Source organism: Urocampus carinirostris, chromosome 12, assembly GCF_059441175.1.
Source record: "Urocampus carinirostris isolate Australia breed hairy pipefish chromosome 12, RoL_Ucar_1.0, whole genome shotgun sequence".
Classification (NCBI taxonomy): Eukaryota; Metazoa; Chordata; class Actinopteri; order Syngnathiformes; family Syngnathidae; genus Urocampus; species Urocampus carinirostris.
In genome coordinates this window covers 25,261,719-25,272,042 of record NC_142360.1, presented here as the reverse complement: position 1 = coordinate 25,272,042, position 10,324 = coordinate 25,261,719, and positions in this window count along the sequence as shown.

Sequence of the window (10,324 nt, the reverse complement as noted above, 5' to 3'; positions counted from 1 at the left end):
TTTTTTTTTAAACTCAGCATGTTTCCCCAGAAAGACATTCTACTCCCCCAGGCTAGAACAGCATTGAATATCAACACCATCTTACACAGGCAGTCAAGGAGGTTACGCTAGACGTGACAAAGGCCCAAAACCTGACTCAACACTTTCTTGACTCAGCATGTTTCCCCAGAAAGACATTCCACTCTCCCAGACTAGAACAACATTGAACATCAACACCATCTTTCACAGGCAGTCATGGAGGTTACCCTAGACATGACAAATGCCCATAACCTGACTCAACACTTTTTTTTGACTCGGCATGTTTCCCCAGAAAGACATTCCACTCCCCCAGGCTAGAAGAACATTGAATATCGACACCATCTTACACAGGCAGTCAGGTTGGTTACCCTTGATGTGAAAAAAATCTAAAACAAAAAAAAGAAGAAAATCTATCTTGTTCTCCCCAGAAAGACATTTCATTCTCCCAGATCAGATCATTCAATTCCAACACCATGGGTTTGTTCTTGAGTAATCAAATATATATTAACTAAATAAATACATAGACAAGTGAGTAAATGAAAAAAAAACATGTTTTTACCTGGCAGGACATTTTTTAAACGTAACCGCAGCAAAAAAAGAGAGATTATTGTACTAATTCATGAGTAGATATTTAGTCAATAAAAGGAGAAAGAAGAATATATTCCGCCACCTACTTATATGGATGAACGTGACACTTACCGGTACTCGTAATATCAACAGAAGAAAGCAAAAATAGCAAAAAATGCTCTGATTTTTCTTCCAAAACTGGGCAATTTCCTGCGGCACAATAGTCTCACGGCAAACTGCTTGAGAATACAAATAGAGCACAGATGGGAAAGATGAGGCGCTTCTGTGTCTCTTTGATTTTTGCTGTTTTTTTTTAATTCCGCCATTGTTAAAGTCTCCTGTTTAACAGATGTTTTTGAAAGCAAGGCCCCTCGTGCGGCGGCTTTCTCTAACCACTTATCAATAGTGGAAATTTCTATCGATACGACGTGTCAAGAGGGGGTCTTTGTAGTTGTCAGTCCCGTGAATAGAGGGCCCCCTCGGACGGCGGCCCGATCGATCGAGCACAATCGAGGGGCCTTGGGGAGAGGGCCCCGTCGCTAAAGGGACAGTTGGGCCGGAGGGCCACAGGCGAGCGGTGGCGCTAAAGCCTTTTTGGGTGGAGGAATCGATAAGGCCGGCTGGCCTTTGACCTGCGGGAGCGCGGTGGATCGGTGGATCTTCTTAAGCGGTCTGCATCACGCTATGACACTAAAGGCTTAAAGAGTCTGATATCGACTTGTCCGAGACTATTCTAGTCATCCTTTTATAAGTGTTTCTTGATACTCGTACCTTTCCAATTAGCTCTGTGTGACGAGTCGGGCACCCTGGAGCCTTCGCGAAGCAGATCGATAAAAAAGACGGAGTCCCTTAATTGGCGCGGAGTGCTTATCGCTCACTCCTTTTCGAGCCGTGTGCCTGGGGTTGGGAATTAAATATATTAAAATGTATCGCTTACCGAATTGCTTGAATGAGTTATCTGACTCCATTAACCAAACACAACCTACATCCGCCTAACAATGCGCGCTCATTTCTTGTTGGAAGAGATGAACAAGAGACCGGCAGATTTAATTTCTTAAACAATTGAACTAAGTGAACTCCATCGAAAATGGCTGAATTAGTCGAATTAGTGTCGTCTGAGTCTCTGTGAAGCCTTCTCTTCAAGTCCTCTAGCTTTCTCCTCTCCGCCCACGTCTTTCCGCAAGATGGTGTCCCGGCTCCTCCTGTGGCCGCGCCAACGAAGCCCCATGGGCTCTACCATCTCGGAGAAAAGCGGCGCGATGTCTGGAAAAACTCAAAACAGTGGAGAGCATTTCTCAAACAATGCCTGCTGTCTTCCATCATCAGGGTCCCTACGCGCCTGGATGCGCTGATTATCTTATCAGCCTCACGTCCCGTTCCCGCCATTCCTGTAAACAATATTCTCCACTAGGTTGCACTGATCTCGCACCACAGCCCCGCCAGTGAATATATTTTGCATTAAATGTAATTTGTATTCGATCGTACAAAATCCTTTATCGTCAAATGTGTAAAATCCTTCACTGGGAGAGCTCGTCTAGCGTGCCACAGGAAATTGCCCCATTTTATTTTCGCTGGGTATCTTTGCTTTCTTCCAGTGATCAGCAGAGTACCCGACATTCGTTCAGATCATTAGGTAGCAGCCGATTACCGATTAAGTTTGAGCAAATCACTCCAAAATTAGCCAACTTGCACTACTAGTCCGCTGAAGGATTTTATACATTTGACTATAAAGGATTTTATACGATTGAATACAAGTTACATTTATTGAGTGCAATGAAGATTTTCACCGAGTAGGCTATAGTTCAACGACAGGTCGCGCCGGTCCAAATGCAGAATATTTTGACTGGGGAATTCTGATAACAGGACTCTGACGGAGGACGGCAGGCGATGTTTTGAGAACAAGGCCCTGATGACGTAGAAACGCTCGGTGTTGTTTTTGAGTTTTTCAGACATCGCGACGCCCAGGTTGGGCTTAATTGGCATGTCCATGGGAGGAGCCGGCACACTATCTTGCGGAGAGGCGTGGGCCGAGGGAGAAAGGCTGGAAGAGTTCAGAAAAGGCTTCCCAGAGACTCCGACGACACTAATTCAACTAATTCGGCCATTTTCAATGGAGTACACTTAGTAAAATTGCTAATGTAATTAAATCTGCCCCGGTGTGAAAATGTCGGCTATTCTTGTCCATCTTTTCCATCAAGAAACGAGCGCGCATTGTTGGGTGAATGTAGGTTGTGTTTGGTTAATGGAGTCAGATAACTAATTCGAACAATTTAGTAAACGATACATTTTAATATATAATTCCCAACACCGCTTAAGTTGTGACTTTAAGGTTCTCTAACTAACATACACATGTTTGCATGGACTTGCCCTCTATTATCTCTGTGATATGATTCCCCCCTATGCTCCTGGATGGAGCCTCCGCTCGGAAAACGCCGGTCTACTTGTGACTCCAAGAGCCAAGAAGAAGTCTGAAGGCTCGAGAGCATTCTCCGTCCGGGCCTCGATGCTGTGGAATGCTCTGCATCTGGAGATAAGAACTGCAACCACAATGGAAGTTTTTAAATCTAGGCTTAAGACCCACTACTATTCAATAGCTTATGATTGATGCCCACCTCGTACTTGTCTTTTCCTGCCTTTTTCCAGCAGCCTGGCTGGTGGTGATACGAGGGAGAAGGACGATTCGAGATGAGTCGGCAGACCAGTACCTGGACCTGAAGCATGTCTGCATGGACCAGCCGGCAAAGATGGAAGCTGCGTCGTTGCTGTCATGGACTTTTTGGACACATTTTTACAACTTAGCTAGGTTTTTTTGTTGATGTTCACCATGTTTTGTGTTCTGTCACACAATGCTAAATCTATTGCACTTTGATCATCCTGAAAGTGGGTGGGGGTAGGGTTGCCACTTTTGAGGCCTCCTTCTCAAGGTTTCTTCTTTTGATTTTGCTGAGGTTTTTGAGTTTTCCTCGCCCGCATGTTGGTTAAAGATCAGGGGATGGTGGAATTGGAATCCTGTGCAGTCCTTTGAGACATATTGCGATTAAGGGCTATACAAATAGATGTGACTTGATTTCTTTTTATAAACAAATGATCTGCTCATGAGTGAGTACAGGCGAAAATATTGTGTTTTGCAAAAGGATTGCACCCCCTTTTTTGACTTATTGCCATACTTCAGGCTTCAAACCTTATAGAAAAGCTCATGGGACACAATCAAAAAGAAACCAAATTGAATCGACATTTTATATTGAGCTAACAAATTGAAATTGAAAAGCAGATGTTACAAAAATATTGGCCCCCTTTGAGGTAATACTTTGTTCACAGTTAACAGATCATCAGGGTTGGTTAGGGTTACTTTAACTGGATTACTTTCAATTACTTTTGGATTACTCCAATACCAAATATGCTAATAAAAGACAAAATAAACTAAATATGAACAAAATGATGACTCACAACACGTGGTAAGCTTTCTCTCCTGGCTTTGATCTCTTTCATCTCCGGCAAAACTAACATAAAATGCGACAGAAACAAAATGAAAATAAATCCAAACAGCTTGCCAACATCATTTTTGCCGCTCCATGTATTCCGTTACTCCGCAAGCCTGCACAAAATTTAGTAATTTTATTCATATTTAGTTTAGTTTTGTCTTTTATGAGCATATTTGGTATTGGAGTAATCCAAAAGCAATAGAAAGTATTCACGTTAAAGTAACCCTACCCAACCCTGCGGATCATTAACTGCCAGGGTGGTCTCTGCGCCACTGAGGTTGAAACTCTGGATAGCTTTCTCAGCTGCTGATGGTTCTTGTCCTGCTTCTGGGTTGTGGCAAAGTTGGCACCAGTCCCCAGATCGTTTTTGGTCTTCCTCACCTCCTGCCCCCTTGGAGGATCATCTTGCGTCGTGACCATACCACACAAGCTCTGTCTCGAACGAATTTTACAACTCATACAGTGGCTTGCAAAACTATTTTCCCCCCATGAACTTTGTGACCTTTTCCCACATTTCAAGACTTCAAACATCAAGATATAAAACTATTTTTTTGTGGAGCATAAACAATAAGTGGCACACAATCATGAAGTGGAACACACTTTATTGGATATTTTAAACTTTTTTAACACATAAATACGAAAAAGTGTGTGTGCAAATTTATTCAGCCCCTTTACTTTCAGTGCAGCAAACGCTGTCCAGAAGTTCAGTGATGATGTCTGATTTAATGTTGATCTAAATGACTAACGATGATAAATGGAATCCACCTGCGAGTAATCAAGTCTCTGTATAAAAGCACATGCACTGTGATAGTCTAAGAGGTCTGTTTAAAGCGGAGAGAGCATCATGAAGAACGAGGAACACACCAGGCAGGTCCGAGATACTGCTGTGGAGAGGTTTATTGCTGGATTTGGATACAAAAAGATTTCCCAAGCTTTAAATATCCCAAGGAGCACTGTGCAAGCAATAATATTGAAATGCAAATCTAACAAGATGAGGCCATCCCCCTAAACCTTCTGCTCATACAAGGAGAAAACTGATCAGAGATATAGCAAAGAGGCCTATGATCCCTCTGCAGAAGTCTACAGCTGAGAAGGGAGAATCTGTCCACAGGATAACAATCAGTCTTATACCTCACAAATCTGGCCTTTATAGAAGAGTGGCAAGAAGGAAGCGATTTCTTAAAGATATCCATAAAAATTGCCGTTTAAAGTTTGCCACAAGCCATCTGGGAGACACACCAAACATGTGGAAGCAGGTGCTCTGATCAGATGAGACCAAAATCGAACTTTTTGGCAAAAAAAGCAGCACAGCTCATCACCCTGAACACACCATCCCCACAGTCAAACATGGAGGTGGCAGCATCATGGTTTGGGCCTGCTTTTCTTCAGCAGGGACAGGGAAGATGGTTAAAATTGATGGGAAGATGGATGGAGCCAAATACAGGACTATTCTGGAAGAAAACCTTATGGAGTCTGCAAAAGACCTGAGACTGGGACGGAGATTTGTCTTCCAACAAGACAATGATCCAAAACATAAAGCAAAAGCTACAATGGAATGTTTCACCAAAAAACATATCAAGGTGTTAGAATGGTCAAGTCAAAGTCCAGACCTCCATCCAATTGAGAATCTGTGGAAAGAACTCAAAACTGAAAATGCTTTCCATCCAACCTCACTGAGCTCGAGCTGTTTTGCAAGGAGGAATGGGCAAAAATATAATTTTCTCAATATGCAAAACGGATAGAGACATACCCCAAGCGCCTTGCAGCTGTAATTGCAGCCAAAGGTGACGCTACAAAGTATTAACTCAATGGGGCTGTATAATTTTGCACACCCACTTTTACGTTTTTTATTTGTTAAAAAAGTTTAAAATATCCAATAAAGTGTCTTCCACTTCATGATTGTGTCCCAGTTATTGTTGAGTCTTCACAATAAATTACAGTTTTATATTTCTATGTTTGAAGTCTGAAATGTGGCAAAAGGTCACAAAGTTCAAGGGGCCAAATAGTTTCGCAAGCCACTGTAGATGAAGGGGAGAGACTGTTTTATCAATGAGAATAGACTATGCAAATCAGTGTTGTGTCAAAAATACTATTATGATGAGATAAGGTCTGATGCATTTTCTATGGCGGAAGTCAATTGTATGAAAAATATATCGGAAAAGACAATTTATTGGTGGTGCGCCTTATAATCCAACAACCTTCCAAGTTTTATGACGGTTGGATGTGGAAAGATAAATTCTCTACAGTCGGATCTCTTGCAGCGCATCCACTTTGAGCAGCTGCAGCTCTTCTTAAACTCGTCTCTCCAGAAAATGTGATCAACGGGAGTGAAAGGCTAAACGGGGAGGCCCGTCCTCGGCCTGTTAAGCTCTTCACGTGGCGTGTCATGGTGCATTTCCCCCTGCCGTCCGAGAGAGCTCAGGTATGAAAAGAAGCAGATAGTTGCGATCGATAGCGACACAATGTGGCAGTGACAAGGAAGGGGGGCTTCCTGGCGAGCAAAGCGGCTTAGAGGGCTCGTCTTCACTACGAAACGGGATCAATGCTGGCTTTTCTTTCCCTTTATCGCCTTTGACGAGCGAGGGTCCCGCCGACTGGGGCTCTGAAATGGACCCCACGCTGAGGGATGCAGAGTTCCATTATCTCCGGCTGAGCCCGGACAAAGAAACACTTGAACTTTTTACCTTGTGTAGAATTAGGAGTCTGAATACGTATTTGCAGTGACGTGAAGTCAGGGGAGTCAGATGAGGCAGATGAAAGCTGTGCCTCTGTCATCCTTGTTAACACATACAAATATATGAAACACTCATATTTAGCCAGTGTAAAAGAGAGAGTGTTATTTGACCACAAGATGTCACTGTATTGTGACGTGCAACCAAAAACGGAGGCTCACGGTGGCAGTAGTTTAGGAGGTCGAAGTGTCCTTGGGTAAGACACTGAATCCCTAATACCCCCAATAAGCAGGTTAGCGTCTTACATGGCTGCAATACAAGGCCGCTATTGGGAAATGTGAAGCACATTGTAAAGCGCTTTGGGAAGTCATTGACTTGAAAAGCGCTACATAAATGCAGATCATTTCATTTCATTTCACTAGCAATGTTCCCTCTAATTTTCCACGGGTCTGAGTGTTCACAGAAAGTCGGTGAGTAACGCTTGAAACAACAGTGAGCAACAGCAATCCCAAGTGTGGCAACTAAGTCATTCTCAAACATGTCCAAAACATGACATCAACTTACATATAGCTGAGTTTCCGGCAATGCAAAATTATTTTTCTTTTTTGAATGAATTGACTCATTTGCTATTGCAAAGGTTGTTCGGCCTACAAACGTCATTTGTTTTTACAACAATTCTTTCACAAGATTTCCATTTCTTTTATTCCTGTTATCTTTTGTCGCATAATACGAACCCTTTTGGGGGCTTATTTAGTCGGTTGCACGAAACAGAACTGTATTTAATCACATTTTTAGTGGAAGTACAATGTTTGCAACAAGATTCACTTGATATCATTGGAAATTATTTGAATGCAACACAAACTTTTTTTTCTTTTTCCCTGGTTTTACTATTTTTTAAATTCCTTTAAAAAAATCTCGTGTTTATTTTTTCCTAGCTGTTACTTTTTTGTTCTATATTTACTTTTCTTTTTTTCTGGCTTTTTTCTGAATTTTTTCTGCTTTTTTCTCCTCCTTTTGTTTCTTTTTTTCTCATCTTTTCACTACTTATTCATTTTCGTATTTTCATTTTTGTTCTATTTCCCCCTTCCTTTAAGTCATTTTGTGCATAATTTTAGATAATATTTGGTCATATAGGGATGAAAGAAGCAAAAACAATCTGAAAAGCCGTTTGGGACCCGAAAGAGCCGGTTCTTTTTAGTCAGCCGAGCCGAAGAAGCCGGTTCTCGAAAAACTCGACTGACTTTACTCAACTTCGTTCTACTTCGACCTTGACTTCAAAATACAGAATTTAGAAAACAGCGTCAGGGGAACCCGTGTATTTTTACCTTCATGCACTAACTTTGACTCAACTCGCTTCTTAATTAGCAATTTCAAGCCATGATTTTTGTGAGCTGGCTAGATTTTCTTGTGCGCGGAAAAGCTTTGGGTAGTGTGCATTTGCACACACGCAGCTTAGAGGGAACATTGCTCACTAGAATGTCTGTGCCCCATAAGAGCATCGCCTGCATTGAATCGGTTGGCATTTCTCTTTTTTGCAGAGTCATTGCTCTCTAGGGCATAGGTGTGAAACATGCGGTCCGCTGACAGATTGAATCCGGCCTGTGAGACAAGGCTAAGAGAAGCTCAAGAGGGAAAAATGTCAAGTTACAACTGCAGTTTTAAATGTAGCCAGGCACCACCACCAAAGCAACTGTAGCTGTATTTTTTCTCGCTTTTTGTCTTTTTTCCTCTTGTTCTATTTCACTTACTCTCTTTCTATCCTTTTTCTTCTTTTTCTCACGCTCTTTCTCTTATTTTTCTCTATCCTTTTGTCTTTCTTTCTCCCTTTATCTGTCTTTCTTTTCCCTCTCCATTCTTTCCTCTTCTTTCTCATTCTCTTTGTATTTCTTTATCTTTTTTCTTTTTCTCTTCCCTTTCTCATTTCTTTGTCTTCCTTTCCCTTGTTTTTCCTTTTTGTCTTTCTTCCTCTCTTTTCATTCCATGTATTAATGTTTCTCGTTCTTTCTTTCCTTTTCTTTTTTTCATCTACTTGTCCAGCCCCCATGAGAGCTTTTTCTTTTACTATGTGGGCCCCAAGTTTGACACCCCCCTCTTTAGAGTGACCAACCTCATTATTGTAAAAGATTGTGATTCTGGCCAAACTTGTTTTGGCCTGAGAAAGTAGAAAGTCTTTCAGGGAAAGCTGCTGAGTCAGCAAAACCAAAAATGCAGAGACAGCTTTTTTGGGCCAGTTATCACATCTGGAGTAACCTTTCTGATTGCCTGTGAAAGATGGTGGTCATATTTAATCTCCTTACCCTTTTCTTGGGTGGTGTAGCAGCATGACTGTGGAAAATCATGTCAGCTCTCTCTAGGTCAGCCTCATTTTATGGAAAATAAATACACATTTCTCAACATACAAGTATTTTTTAAATGCACATTAATATGATCGTTTGTGTAACCCAAAATGTTGAAGAAGCCGCATAGGACCCTAAAAACATAGGACCCCAAAAAAAACCAACAACAACAAAAACATGTCTGAAGCGGCAAAAGAATTATATACGTGGTATAAGGAAGAAAACACATACTGTATCCATCTATACCCATTGCATTGGATAATACGTCCTGTTTGCCCTTTTACAGAAACCATAGATTTTTCCGTTATCAATCATTTTTTAAAAAGCGCCAGGGAGCCACTATGGAGTGACAAAAAGCCCTACATGGCTCCAGAGCAAGTTTAGCAAGTCCAAAAGTCTGACTTTGTTTTTTGAAGTTGAAAAATATTCGTGAATATATCATGCGGTGTTATATGTCGAAGTGTCCTTGGGCAAGGCACTAAATCCCGAATGCACCCGATAGGCACCTGCCTTCATGGCTGACACTGCTATCGGTGTGTGAGTGTGTGTGAATGGGTAAGTGTGAAGCACATTGTAAAGCCCTTTGGGAAGTCTTCATTGACTTCCAAAGTGCTATATGAATGCAGACTATTAACATTTGAAATCTAAATGATGTTTTGTTTTTGTTTTTAACCACTAAGCGGTGCTAAATAATACACAAATAATACACCACTCCAACACACTTCATCAGGATTGCTATTGGGTATTAGAATAGAATAGAATTATCTTAGTTGTGATTGATAACAATGTCGTGTACATTGTTTGCAACAAGATTACCTCATGTGCGGTCCCTTCTCAAGGTTTCATTTTCCTCATGTTGAGGTTTTTGAGTTTTTCCTTGCCCTCATGTGGGTTTTAGATCAGGGGATGGTGTCATAACAGGCTGTAGTTTGCAATAGTCTGCGCTAGCCTTTGGACTTGTCTTAACCCTTAATCACAAGAGGTATGAAAGGGCTGTACAGACTACAATAATAAAACCATCGGGAATAATCTGTTGCCTTATGATTGATGTTATGGTGTCAAAGAAGATTCTGGGATTCTTTTTATGAGCAGCAATTACTTTAGAGCAGCGGTCTTTAAGGTGGTGCCCCTGACGATAGCCGAGGGGCCCGCGGACCTGTTCTTAAAATAGCTCACCCAAGCTGGGTCATTGTGATTTTCTAGTAGAATTATGACTTTAGAGTTTGACTAAGTCTATTTAACCCAAATT